Source organism: Capricornis sumatraensis, chromosome 6 (genome assembly GCF_032405125.1).
Source record: "Capricornis sumatraensis isolate serow.1 chromosome 6, serow.2, whole genome shotgun sequence".
NCBI lineage: Eukaryota > Metazoa > Chordata > Mammalia > Artiodactyla > Bovidae > Capricornis > Capricornis sumatraensis.
In genome coordinates, this window is record NC_091074.1 from 39,622,185 (window position 1) to 39,637,043 (window position 14,859).

Below are 14,859 nucleotides of genomic sequence, written 5' to 3' on the forward strand. Positions count from 1 at the left end.
AGGTTCTCCAAGCTGCGTCACAGGCATTGTGAAGCAGAGGTAAGCAGTCCTCACTGTGCCCTGTCCAAATGCCTGACCTGCAGCATCTATGAGCATCATAAAATGGCTGTTTCATACCATGAAGGTTTGGGATGGTCTAGGAGAAGGCAATGGCAACCCACTCCAGTACTCTTGCCTAGCAAATCCCATGGATGGAGGAGCCTGGTGGGCTGCAGTCCATGGGGTTGCTAGGAATCGGACACGACTGAGTGACTTCACTTTCACTTTTCACTTTCATGCATTGGAGAAGGCAATGGCAACCCACTCCAGTGTTCTTGCCTGGAGAATCCCAGGGATGGGGGAGCCTGGTGGGCTGCTGTCTCTGAAGTCTCACAGAGTCGGACACGACTGAAGCGACTTAGCAGTACATAGTAACAATAACTGGAATGCTCTTTGGTTACAGATAGCAAAACCACATTTCAAACTATTACCATGTAAGAGGAGGAAATCATTGTGAGGATACAAGTGCATCTCATCCTAAGGGCTTGAAAAGAGAAACTGAAAATTGATGTGGAACAAAGGTGAGCATTCCATTTGTTTGTGAGTCAGTCCATTTCTCTGAGATCTGGTCTCTAATCTCTGCATCTCTATTTTATTTATGTTTCACTCTTAGCAGGCTGACCTTCTCTGCTTTATAGTGCATATGATGACCTGCAGAACCTCAATTTTGTCTGTAAACAGAGACTGAGATTAGTATTTATCAATTCAATTTTATACTTCTGGGAGCAAGGAATTCTATCAAGGCCCCTCCAGTCAATTTTGGCCAGTTGGTCAAATGTTGCCTTACTAGAGTTCACTTCTCTGCAGGGAACAGTTTTTTTTTTTTTTTAAAGTCTCATCAATGTCCTCTGGGAAGTAGAGCCGTAGGCAAAGACTATAGAGTTAATGATTTATTTGGGAGGTAGAAACCCAGAGTGGCAAGGATATGCCATAATAAAAAAGGATATGAAGCAAATAAAGACATGAAGCAATGTGACTTGGTCTTTTATCATTCTGCTGTCACTTCCCAAGAGGCTGGTAGAAACTGAGGGAGTCACTTAGCAGGTAGATCAGGTGTACTTCCCTAGAAAGATGTTGCCTATGAGGAATACACTTCCTCACATTTCAAATTACATCATATGGGTCCTCAGTAGTCACACAGGAAGCCTGACATCAATGGCTGCCAGTGGTGTTTCACTTTAGTCCTAAGAGGGAAAGGCAGCCTGAATAGGAAGGACACTGACAAAGAGAGAAAGAAGGAGGCAACCAAGGGAATCTGCAAGGGTGCATATGGTAGGCTGGATAGTTGTGTTACAAAGATGGCCTTGGCCAAATCCCTGAGACCTGTTGAATATGTCACATTGCATGGCAAAGGGAATTTACATATGTAAGTAAGGTTTTGAGTTTTAAAACAGGTGAAGTGAAGTGAAGTTGCTCAGTTGTGTCCAACTCTTTGTGATCTCTTGGACTGTATGTAGCCTACCGGGCCCCTCCGTCCATGAGATTTTCCAGGCAAGAATACTGGAATGAGTTGCCCTTTCCTTCTCCAGGGGAACTTCCCAACCCAGGGATCGAACCTGGGTCTCCTGCATTGTAGGCAGACGCTTTACCATCTGAGCCATAAGGGAAGCTCAGGGAAGGTTTTGAGTTTTAAAACAGTTAGATTATCCTATATTATCTGGGTCGACCCATTCTAATCACATGAGCTCTTAAAAGTAAAGTTCTCTGGCTGGACTCAGAGGAATCTGTCAGGAGTCAAAACATTTGAAGTGTGCGAAGGACTCACCCTGCCAGTATTGCTGTTTAGTTGCCAAGTCCATTCCATGGACTGTAGCCCTCCAGGCTCCTCTGTCCATGGGATTTCCCAGGCAAGAATACTGGAGTGGGTTGCCAATCCCTTCTCCAGGGAGTCTTCCCCACCCAGGGATTCAACCTGCATCTCCTGCATTGGCAGGTGGATTCTTTACCACTGAGCCACCTGAGAAGCCCTCCAGCTGGTGTTTAGAGGATGTCAGTGGAAGGCATGAGAAGAAATGTGGGCATACTCTAGGAGCAAAGACAGGCTGCGGACAGCAGCAAGGGTCAGGAATTCAGTTCCTTAGCATGGAACTGTATTCAGCCAACAATGTAAAAGAGCTTGGATTGTTATGCCCAGAGTCCGAGTCCCCCAGACGGAGAGAATAAGACGTCCACAGCAATGCAAAAGCATAAAGGGGTTTATTGCTAGCTCGAGCCAGGGCCCAGGTCTCATCCAGCATAGTGGAATCCGACAAGAGCCCCGAGCTCTGAATCACATCTAGTTTTATACAGACGGTTCTTTGTTTCTGTAACAGCATAGCTGATTGGTACGCACGCGCGGGACTTTTAAACCTCGCATCCCTATCTGGATTGGCTCGGGTCTGGCGCGGGTGGGAGGCTACGGGGATTTTTCTGATTGGTCTAGCTACACTGTCTGCGGGAGTTCCCAGTGCCTCAGCTTTCCTAGAGACTAAACCTCAGGCCTAGCCTGCCCCTTAGAGCCTGAGCTGGCTCCAGTTTGGTCCTAACAGGATTTATCCCCAGAGTCTCCAGAAAAGAACCAGTCTTGTGCACATCTTGATTTTGGGCTTTGAGACTCTAAGCAGATGACCCCATTGAGCCACAGTATATGTGGACTTCTGACCTACAGTTGTCAGACAGTAAATGGATGTTGCTTTAGGCCACAACACTTGTAGTCATTTGTTATAACAGTGGAAGACTAATATAGTAGAGGAGGTGTAAGTCACCATAGGGGAACAAATGCTCTAAAAGTTGTCTCATATTTACCGAATGAAATATCCCACCATTTTCCTACCTGAACTTGTTGCTACTAAAAGGTTTCCTTGCTCATCAGATAAAGTATCTATTGTTATATCCTTGATTTTAGTCCTTTCCCCACCTTTCCCCACCAACTTCAGATAACCTCTGTGCTTCATGCCCTCTCCTTGGAGCCTGCTGTGACTTTTGGTTGCACATAATATTTAAAATCTACATGGACTTCATTCAGTGAAAAAGACTGAACAGAGAGAGAAACAGGGGAAAAAAAAAATCAGAGTTTGAATGTGAAAATCATTGAGGAAACCAGGTAAATTGGTTTTTTTAATTTCCAAATGTGTCATCACAAATTTAATACCAATTTCCATTGGTATTTAGTACCAATTTCCATTCTAACTCGTCTCCATTTTATTTTTGCATGTTTCCTTTTCCTTTCATTATTTTTTATTCCCTACTTTTATTTCTGCTAGAAAAACTTATGGAAGTATGCTGTTAGCTATCATGAGCTGACATGCCAACTCACTATGGAAAACTTTGACAGTGAAAACTACCAAGTCAACCAGATTCCTCCCTCATAGATATTTTCTCAGTATACATTTGAATAAATGCATGATGAATTGATAAGATTAAAATAGTTTAGTTGACACCAGTCATAGCAAGGAGCTTAACAAACTCAGTTTCTTTCAGATGATGCTGCCTAGTGCTTTCTGTACTCTGTGTGGTTGATAGACCCTGAGGTCAATCACCTGCCCGCAAATGAAGAAAACAGCACACATGCCTCTGGGCTTCTGGTAATTCTCAGTTGTTAGCCCCATTGTTATTCTAGTTTGAACAGGTTTAAACTTGGATATACTCTGAGATTTCTGAGGAAAGGCATTCTATAGTTTCAGAGTACAGTCAATATTTAAATGATTCTTCCAAACTGTGCTGCTATATTTCTGAATATGGCCAAGCATCACACCAGTATTTTTCAGGAGTTAACAAAATGTCATTTTTAGCTACCTGTCATTGTAATTGTTTAGTTCATGTCCTTTGACAAGGTTTGTCTCTTGTCAAAGTGGATAATAATCCTGGAGAAGCTAGTAAATGTCTACGACTCAACTGGATGAAGGTCGTGAAAATTAAGGTGTTCATGCTTTAAAAAGAAATTTTATTTGTGTGTTAGTTTGACACTGTATCTGCAAGAAGCAGAGCATGTATAATGAAAGTTTTTATTTTTTAAAAAAAAAATTTATACCAGACAGATCAGATTGGCAACAGAGGTAAACAGTGACTTCTGTGACGTCTGATAAGAAACATTTCTTGAACTTGTCACATAAAACATTCTGTTATGCTTCAGGCTGTTGAAAATAATTCCATGCACAGGGCACAGTCACCTGAGGCAATTTTGTTGTTCAGCAACAGCCTTAGGACAAACGCACAGCTTGAAGGTGGAAATTTTGGATTATTATTTAATTGTAATCATTACCCCTTACTGAATAAGAGTGAGTCAGTCAACTAAGAACTATTGCAGTGTGAATTAACCTACTTTCACTTTTTAATGACTATTTCTACCACCCCAAAGATCAAAGAGTGTTTGTCATTGAGAAAATCTCAAATTCTTTAAAAAGCATAATTTCTTTTTAAAAAGTTGATCTGTCCTATATTTATTCCATAAGATATTCAAATGTAAGGATTCTGCTTTATCAACAAATTTGCTCAATCATCTAGGGGCGAGGCTATCAAAGAATGCAGACTTCAAATGCTTTTTTGCATTAAAAAAGAGAAAAAGCTCAAGTCACTTAGGTATTGGCGTACAGATTTCTTGTGATATCTTTGAAGCTAAGTATTTTGTTGTATACTGACCTTGAGAAAGGAGTAAAATTGAAAGCATAGGGGAGAGCTGAGACACAGACAACAACACAATGTGCTGTAACTCTTGCTCCAGAGATTTTGCATTTTATCTGTGTGAACCAAAAAACGTTGACTATCATTTCAGTAAGCAAAGAATGCTGCATGCCACCAAACCATCAAACTCTGCTGCTGCTGCCAGAGATGTACCCTGAGGGGAATACAGGGTAGAGGAATAATTTCAGTGAGCCTAGACACTTGCATCTTCCCATACATAGAAAAACTCTAAAATCATTAACTTGAAATGTCTGGTTTTTCTGACTAGCACTAATCTTTTGATGTTCAAACTTTCTTTTTCCTCCAGCAAAAACTCCTATATATCTTGACTCCTCCCTTACCACTTGGAGAAGGCAATGGCACCCCACTCCAGTACTCTTGCCTGGAAAATCCCATGGATGGAGGAGCCTGGTAGGTTGCAGTCCATGGGGTAGCTAAGAGTCAGACACGACTGAGCAACTTCACTTTCACTTTTCACTTTCATACATTGGAGAAGGAAATGGCAACCCACTCCAGTATTCTTGCCTAGAGAATCCCAGGGATGGGGGAGCCTGGTGGGCTACCGTCTATGGGGTCGCACAGAGTTGGACACGACTGAAGCGACTTAGCAGCAGCAGCAGCAGCCCTTACCACTTTAAAACAGTTGCTCAGAACTATCTTAAGAGGCTGTCTTCCCGGTTTATCAGTTCAGTTCAGTCGCTCAGTTGTGTCCGACTCTTTGCAACCCCATGAATTGCAGCACTCCAGGCCTCCCTGTCCATCACCAACTTTACTCAGTCACGTCCATCGAGTCAGTGATGCCATCCAGCCATCTCATCGTCTGTCGTTCCCTTCTCACCCTGCCCCTCTATCCCTTACAGCATCAGAGTCTTTTCCAATGACTCAACTCTTAGCATGAGGTGGCCAAAGTACTGGAGTTTCAGCTTCAGCATCATTCCTTCTAAAGAACACCCAGGACTCATCTCCTTCAGAATGGACTGGTTGGATCTCCTTGCAGTCCAAGGGACTCTCAAGAGTCTTCTCCAACACCACAGTTCAAAAGCAGCAATTCTTTGGCGCTCAGCTTTCTTCACAGTCCAACTCTCACATCCATACATGACCACTGGAAAAACCATAGCCTTGACTAGACGGACCTCTGTTGGCAAAGTAATGTCTCTGCTTTTGAATAGGCTAAGTTGGTCATAACTTTCCTTCCAAGGAGTAAGCGTCTTTTAATTTCATGGCTGCAGTCACCATCTGCAGTGATTTTGGAGCCCCCTCAAAAAAGTCTGACATTATTTCCACTGTTTCCCCATCTATTTGCCATGAAGTGATGGGACCAGATGCCATGATCTTCGTTTTCTGAATGTTGAGCTTTAAGCCAACTTTTTCACTCTCCTCTTTCACTTTCATCAAGAGGCTTTTTAGTTCCTCTTCACTTTCTGCCATAAGGGTGATGTCATCTGCATATCTGAGGTTATTGGTATTTCTCCCGGCAATCTTGATTCCAGCGTGTGCTTCTTCCAGCCCAGCGTTTCTCATGATGTACTCTGCATAGAAGTTAAATAAGCAGGGTGACAATATCCAGCCTTGACGTACTCCTTTTCCTATTTGGAACCAGTCTGTTGTTCCATGTCCAGTTCTAACTGTTGCTTCCTGACCTGCATATAGGTTTCTCAGGAGGCAGGTCAGGTGGTCTGGTATTCCCATGTCTTTCAGAATTTTCCACAGTTTATTGTGATCCACACAGTCAAAGGCTTTCGCATAGTCAATACAGCAGAAATAGATGTTTTTCTGGAACTCTTGCTTTTTCAATGACCCAGCAGATGTAATTCCCTAAATAAAACATATTTCTCAGCTTTTAGGTTGTGCTCTTTTTTTTTTTTTTTAGTTGATATCTATAGGGAGCTAGTAATTCTAACTCTTGGCCTTCACTGATGGCTCAGTGGTAAAGAATCTACCTGCCATTGCAGGAGATGTAGTTTGGTCCCTGGGTCAGAAAGATACCCTGAAGAAGGAAATGGCAACTCACTTCAGTCTTTTTGCCTGTGAAATCCATGGACAGAGGAGCCTAGCGGGCTGCAGTCCATGGGATTGCAGAAGAGTCAGACACAACTGAGTGACTAAATAAGAATAATTCTGACTCTGAGACTTCTACCCAGGTTTGAAATCAGTGATTGAGCATGGTCATAATAAAATAGCAAGTTCAGAATTAAATAGAAACAGGAAGACTTTGATTGAGCTGCTACATTTCCCCCACTCTTTGTTCTCTTTGTACCAGCTACAGAATCTACTCACATATTGGCAGAGAATTTGATGGATGAGAACGGGCTTTCCCTGGTGGCTCAGACAGTAGAGAATCTACCTACAATGAGGGAGACCTGGGTTCGATCCCTGGGTTGGGAAGATGCCCTGGAGGAGGGCATGGCAACCCACTCCAGTATTCTTGCCTGGAGAATCCACATGGACAGAGGAGCCTGGTGGGCTACAGTCAGTGGGGTTACAAAGAGTTGGACACAACCGAGTGACGAAGCAGCAGCACAGGAGTGGAAATTCACGTTTGTCCTTCCAACTGTTGTCTCCAGAATGTTCACAGAATATGTATCAGAACCATTAGCTGAACGATACTATAAACACTTGGTGCTAGGACATTGTGTGCTTAGGGCTTCCCTGGTAGCTCAGATGGTAAAGAATCTGCGTACAGCATGGGAGACCTGGGTTTGATCTTTTGGTTGGGAAGATCCCCTGGAGGAGGGCATGACAACCCACTCCATTATTCCTGCCTGAAGAATATCCATAGACTATAAACATTTGGTCCTAAGACATTACAAATCATTAATTAAATGGTCAAAAGGTAATACCAAAAGTTAATTTCAATTTCTTCATATTATTAAATGCATATTTTCCCCAAATACTATAAAATGGTTGAGATAATTAAAGAGAAAAGAATACATATAAGTTGTGTTGTTGTTTAATCTTTTAAGTATCTCAGTTATTTAAATCAGTATTGCTGCTTGGATTTCACAAGGACCAGACTTCACCAGGCTAACAATTTTAAATCAATCAGACTTGGTCTTGAGCTCTAATATATGAAACCTATTAAATAGTAAAAATATGGTAGGATTAATTAGCCTTTCTCCAGGGAAAGTGTTGGCCAGGTTCAAGAATTTCCTTTACGTATGGGGCCATAGAGGGAACTTATGCTCCTCATCTCCTAGGTTCAATGCAAAGACCAGAAAATATGGGAGATGGTCAATGAACTTAGAACATTCATGACACCTTCTCCAGAGGAGATGTGGCGAAACTGTTTCCTTCTTTCCTCTCCTTATTCTGCTTGTCAAGACTATTCTATTAAGCCACATATGCTGAGTATATCCAGAAAGTGGAAAGTATCCATGGACAGTGTAAGCAAAACGGAGACCTTGGAGATTATCCAGCCTTGGGACATGCAAGCCGCATGAGAGCCTTGGGTAAGTAACTGGGCAGAGAGAAAACTTATGAGATCCAGCACAGAAACTTCCAAGAACTAACACATGAGGTTGCCTAATAGTAGTCTGCAATTATACACAGGTCACCAAAATAGTTCCTCATAGAAATCCAAGTTATATATACATCTGGATATTTTTCTGTTAATATCCTATTCATTTTCTCCTGATAAGTAGTATGTCACAGTGGTTGACAAACAGGCTCTGGCTGCCTAAATTTAAATCCTCTGTACCATGGGTGAGCTATATTTGGATTAATTGCTTCTCAGTTTCTCAATCTAAAAACTAGGGTAATAGTAGTACTGTATCGTAGTGTTTTGAGGATTAAATGGCCTTTTCATCTAGGACACTGCCTGGGATAGAGAGAAACACTGAAAAAGTGCTTTTATGATTACTACTATTACATGCTTCAGGTTTGTATTTCACAGTAGGAGTTGTACCTTATTTTTGATCAACAGATAGCTTTCTGGGTCATTAGGAGAAAAGATTCAACTCACAGGTACTAGTCTGTGAGTCTTTCTATGAAACTACCCAAAGGTCATGGAGTGCTTATGTGGATATAGTAATTAATTTACCTTTTATGCTAATTTACCTAAATATGCTCTTCCAATCAGCATATTTGCTGTGCCTCGTTCTTGACTTTGCCATTAGTTATGCAGAACAGTCTTATCCTGATAAATCCTTCAGCGTATGTTTAGCACTTACAGATTTAAAATATGGCTTTCTGTATTTATTTTAAATGGATGTTAGTTTCCAATTATTTTCTTTTGATCGAGTCTGAATTGAAGGATTTAATGAGTTTTAGATATTTGTTAGATTTATAAGTATTACACTTTCATCATAAAAATGAAAAAATTTAAATAAAAGAGGAAACTATTGCCCAGAATACAACCAGATGATGGCCACTGTTAACTTAGTGTTTGTTTCTTTTAAATATTCTTCCTCTGAATCCCTCCATGTGCAAAAAACACATTCTTCCTCCCCAAATAGTATTTTATTATACATATTACTTTATAACTTTGATTGTTTCACTATGCAATATATCATGAACATATAGCCATATCTTTAGTTATAGATTTATACATTACCTTTGTATATTCTATTTTGTGTGTGTACCAAATCTTTTAAAGCTACTCTCTGTCAGCACTTAATCTGTTTTAATGTTGTACATTATAAACAAAACTGTAATAAATATCAAAAGAGAAAAAATGGAAACTTTTATCAATAACTACACAGTGACTGACTTCAGAGAATGAAATATAGCATAATCAAAGTGCTTTCCAATTGAAGCTTCCCTGGTAGCTCAGCTGGTAAAGAATCTGTCTGCAGTGCAGGAGACCCCAATTCAATTCCTGGGTTGGGAAGATCCCATGAAGAAGAGATAGGCTACTCACTCCGGTACTCTTGGGCTTCTCTGGTGGCTCAGATGGTAAAGAATCCACCTACAATGTGGAAGACCTGGGTTCGATCCCTGGAATTGAAAGATTGCCTGGCGAAGAGAACGGCTACCCACTCCAGTGAGCTTCCCTGATGGCTCAGCTGGTAAAGAATCTGCCTGCAATGTGGGAGACCTGGGTTTGATCCCTGGGTTGGGAAGATGCCCTGGAGAAGGGAATGGCTACCCTCTCCAGTATTCTGGCCTGGAGAATTCCATGGACAGACGAGCCTGGCAGGCCACAGTCCATGGGGTTGTAAAGAGCTGGACACGACTGACCCGCTTTCACATCCCACTGTGGATGAGCTAAATGTCCGACTTAAGATGTTATTTGTTAAAAATGAGGCTGTCAGAGACCTATAAGTCATTTTAAAACATCCCATGACATTGATAAATAATGACTATGTTTATTAGTAATGACTTCTAAATATAAATTCTCATACAGTAATTTCTTTTCCTTATTATGTCATTCTATGCTAAATTAAGAGCCCACCAAGAAAAAGAAACACAAACATCTTGTTATAAAACAGGCATTTATATTACAAAATATAATCAGATATATATTTACTGGGTTAACAAACACAAAAAATAAAATAACCTGAATAAAACATCAAAGTTATATAAATCTCCTTCAGGTGATCATTTTTCCAAAATGATGTAAAATGTGTATTTCATGCACAATGTATATTCAGAGTTTTTTTTAAGCCTTTTTGAAAGTTGATTTTTTTTTTTTTCCAGAAAGATTTACTCATCATTTGGGTGGATTTACGTACCTGGTCATTGCGCATATTTATTTTAATAGAGTTTATCTCATATAATCATGGTTCTCAGATCTGGAAGGAGCCTCTTCAGTGAGTTTAGAGTTTTAATTCATATTAAAGCCAATGATAAAAATATAATATTGTCAAAAAAAAAAAAAAAACACTGCAAAGATGTAAGAAGTTGAAAGGTGTGTTAAAGGAAAACTGGAAATTAATTCTGGGATGTGGTGAGGCATCTATAAGCTCAAATCAGCATTTCTTGGCAAGTGGTATTTATTGTCCATCAGGTAATACTGAAAAGCAGTTCACAATACGAACTATGCATAATAAATCCTGCCACCGAAGCACTTATTGGCAGTCACCTCTAGCCACATCACATCCCATGGTAAATGTGCTTGTTGGAACCAACTCTAATTGGAACTCAGCTAATTAATGTGTAAGTACTTTTGTAATTAAGGATCTGAAGGGTCTTCCTCATTAGAAAAGACTATAAAAGCTACTCAGAGCTCCATCTCCCAGCTTCCAGTCTCAAACCTGCTAGGAGCGGCTGACGACAGAAAGGTAAGGGCTTATCTTACAAGTCTTCTTTAAACACTTTTTTTGAGTCAAATATTTTTATTGATGCAGGCCATCACTTATCTTTATCACTTCCATCAGTTTAGTTCAGTTGCTCAGTGGCATCCAGCTCTTTGAGACCCCATGGACTGCAGCACACCAGGCTTCTCTGTCCATTACCAACTCCCGGAGCTTGCTCAAACTCATGACAATCGAGTCTGTGATGCCATTCAGCCATCTCATCCTCTGTTGTACCCTTCTTCTCCTGCCTTCAATCTTTCCCAGCATCTTTCCAAGTTATCACTTCCATAACTGATTATAAATGTATTAAAAAATTTAATAAAACAAAATACCTATTCTTTAGGGCCAACTTCTTTCCATTCTTGGGGTTTTACAGAACTTGAAGACACATACATTAGAAAAATTGTTTTGCTAAAACACACACACACATCCACCCAAATTAGGCTGGGTGGCTGGGTGAAATTTATTTTTACCCAGGATAATAAGAAAAACAAAGCTAAGGAAGTTTACTTCTAAGCTTTGTTTATATTTTTTTCTGAGAACTTTACAAACCAGCCTTCTGTGTTTTTCTATCTTTTATTTCTGTAGTTCCTTTATAGAAACTTTAGTTTCTATAGTTTTCTAAGCAATTGCACATCCTGTAGTGATAATTTCCTTCATTCTTTCTTTTGGGAAAAAGTTTTGTAAGATAAGTCACACCTGCTTCCGTGAATTAAATAGACTTTTGGGAGTCAGGATGCATCTGGTCCATCTCCAGTGAGAATAAGTTTTGACCAAGAAATATCAGGTACAGCTGGACAGTCAGCAACTTCTTACATATGAATGCAACACTATTTTTTGCTCGGCTATTGCAATGGTTTGTAACCCTGACTGTGCTTAGTTGCTCAGTCATGTCTGACTCTTTGTGACCCCATGGACTATAGCCCACCAGGCTCCTCTGTCCATGGGGATTCTCCAAGCAAGAATACTGGAGTGGATTCCTGTGCCCTCCAGGGGATCTTCTCAACCCAGGGATTGAACCAGATCTTCTGTATCTTAAGCAGACTCTTTTACATCTGAGCTACCAGAGAAACCCAAGAATACTGGAGTGGGTAGCTTATCCCTTCTCCAGGAGATCTTCCTGACCAGGAATCGGAATGGGGTCTCCTGCATTGCAGGCAAATTCATTACCAGCTGAGCTACCAAGGAGGCCCTCATAACCCTGACTCAGTTCAGTTTAGTTCAGTTCAGTTCAGTTGCTCAGTCGTGTCTGACTCTTTGTGACCCCATGAATCGCAGCACTCCAGGCCTCCCTGTCCACCACCAACTCCCGGAGTTCACTCAGACTCACGCCCATCGAGTCAGTGATGCCATCCAGCCATCTACACAGGGTTCAATATGGAAGCTTTTCATTTTTCTCTATTTCTTTTCAGCCATAATTTACATTCAAAAGTCCATTTATATGTTTGACAAACATTTACAGTTGTAAAGTGAAGGTGTTAGTGGTTTTATCATGTTCAGCTCTTGGTGACCCCATGGATTATAGCCCACCAGGGTCCTCTGTCCATGGAATTATCCATGCAAAAATATTGGAGTGGGTTGCCATTCTCTTCTCCAGGGTATCTTCCTGACTCAGAGAGCCAACCCCGGTCTCCTGCATTGCAGGCAGACTCTTTACTGTCTGAGCCACCAGGGTGACCCTTACAGTTGTAAAATGGCAGTCAAAATGAGGATATGGAATTCTCATCACTCCAAAAGCTCTTTTCATGCCCCTTTGCAGTCAGGCTCCTTCATGCATCACCAGTCACTAGAGACTGCCCATCTGTTTTCTGTTCCCATAATATTGGTTTGTAGAACGTTATATAATATTGTTATATAGTCTAGCTTTTAAAATTAATATAGTGCTTTTAAGAGTCATCCATTTTGTTACATATATCACTAGTTTATTCTTTTTAATTTCTGAATACTATTTCATTTATGGATAACTCACAATTTGCTTATTTGTCCTTCACCTGTTGAAGGACATTTGGATTGTTTACAGTTTGGGGCATTTACATTTTAAACTGCTACAACGAGTCACATACAGGTTATTGTGTGGATGTATGTTTTGAGTTTTCTTGGGTATATACACCTGATTTATATAGTAAATGTATGTTTACCTTTATTTTTTAAAAAGCCAAACTGTTCTTCAAAGTGACTGTATCATTTGCATTCCCTCTAGCAATAAATGAGTTTCAGTTTTTTTCTAATTCTTTACCAAAACTTATTAAGACCAGTGTTTTTATATTAGTAATTCTAGTAGTTGGATAGTAGTATCATACTGGTTTTAAAATTGCATTTTCCAAATAATTAAAGACGAGGAGCATCTTTTATGTGCTTTTTTGCCATTTGTATATCTTCTTTGGATTCTTTTCTTATTGAATTTTAAAAATTATTTATGTTTTCTCTAGAAGTTTTAAAATTTTAACTCTTTTATTTGAGTGTGAAGAGTTGACTCATTGGAAAAGACTTTGATGCTGGGAGGGATTGGGGGCAGGAGGAGAAGGGGACGACAGAGGATGAGATGGCTGGATGGCATCACTGACTCGATGGACATGAATCTGAGTGAACTTCAGGAGTTGGGGATGGACAGAGAGGCCTGGTGTGCTGTGATTCATGGGGTCGCAAAGAGTCGGACACGACTGAGCGACTGACTGAACTGAACTGAACCTATTTTGAGTTACTATTTGTACACGGTGAGCTAAAGGTTGTGGTTCATTCATTTTCCGAATGGATATCCTCCCAGGTTGAACTACCATTATGCTGGCCTAACACATGGGGTTTAGGTCCCAGAGGAGAGGATTTTTCAGTTTCTGCTCCACCCCCAGCCTTTGGCAGGCCTTGCACTCTTGTATCACTAAAGGGTGCTTTTTCCATGCTACACTGAACAACTTTGTCTCTTGATATTTTGTGCAAGATTTATGAAGGTAACAGGAGGTTTCTCACTTCTGCGTCACCCTCAGCCTTAGGCAGGTCCTGTACACCTGAGTCTCAGGACTAGGGTTTCCTCAGCATCCCTACCTGGTCCCGAGTGCACCTGGAGAGTGCAGGCAGAGCTGCTTGCTTCTTCCCCTGGTGCCAGTTAAACTTTGTCACATATAGGTGGGCAATCTTGGGTGCAATTACATCTTTCCCTTCCTGTTTGGCAGCTGAGTACTGCCTTGAAAGAGACAGATTCTGGTTTTGATTTTTTTTGGCTTTTGCACAAATGGGACTTTGGCCACTTCCCCAATTGTAGCTGATCTTTGCCCTGGATGGGGGATGAAAGGGTTTTCTGTCCTCTATCAGAGCAGCTTTGCCTCGTGGCAAACAAAGGTCAGCTCTGGGACATGGAGAAGCTTCTTACTCCTCCATTGGCATGTGGCTTCTACTTCGCGTTTTAACAGGATTCAAGACACAGGAGGTTTTGTGCCAATCATTTCCTTATATTCAAAACATCTAGAGAATAGATGGGCTTCTGCAGGTACTCCCATTCATTCTTTTTTTTTTTTTTAATTTATTTTATTTTTTTTTTTTTTACTTTTTTTTTTTTTAATTTTAAAATCTTTAATTCTTACATGTGTTCCCAAACATGAAACCCCCTCCCACCTCCCTCCCCATAACATCTCTGTGGGTCATCCCCAAGCACCAGCCCCAAGCATGCTGTATCTTGCGTCAGACATAGACTGGCGATTCAATTCTTACATGATAGTATACATGATAGAATGCCATTCTCCCAAATCATCCCACCCTCTCCCTCTCCCTCTGAGTCCAAAAGTTTGTTATACACAGCTGTGTCTTTTTTCCTGTCTTGCATACAGGGTCATCATTGCCATCTTTCTAGATTCCATATATATGTGTTAGTATACTGTATTGGTGTTTTTCTTTCTGGCTTACTTCACTCTGTATAATCAGCTCCAGTTTCATC

General features: G+C 40.7%; 1 non-coding gene across 1 annotated transcript; it reads right to left on the reverse strand.

The window, feature by feature from the left end:
* Positions 1–1,574: 1,574 nt before the first annotated feature.
* TRNAC-ACA (transfer RNA cysteine (anticodon ACA)) lies at positions 1,575–1,646 on the reverse strand. Its single transcript has one exon. It is a non-coding gene; the product is annotated as a tRNA-Cys (tRNA).
* Between the last annotated feature and the right edge of the window lie 13,213 nt (positions 1,647–14,859).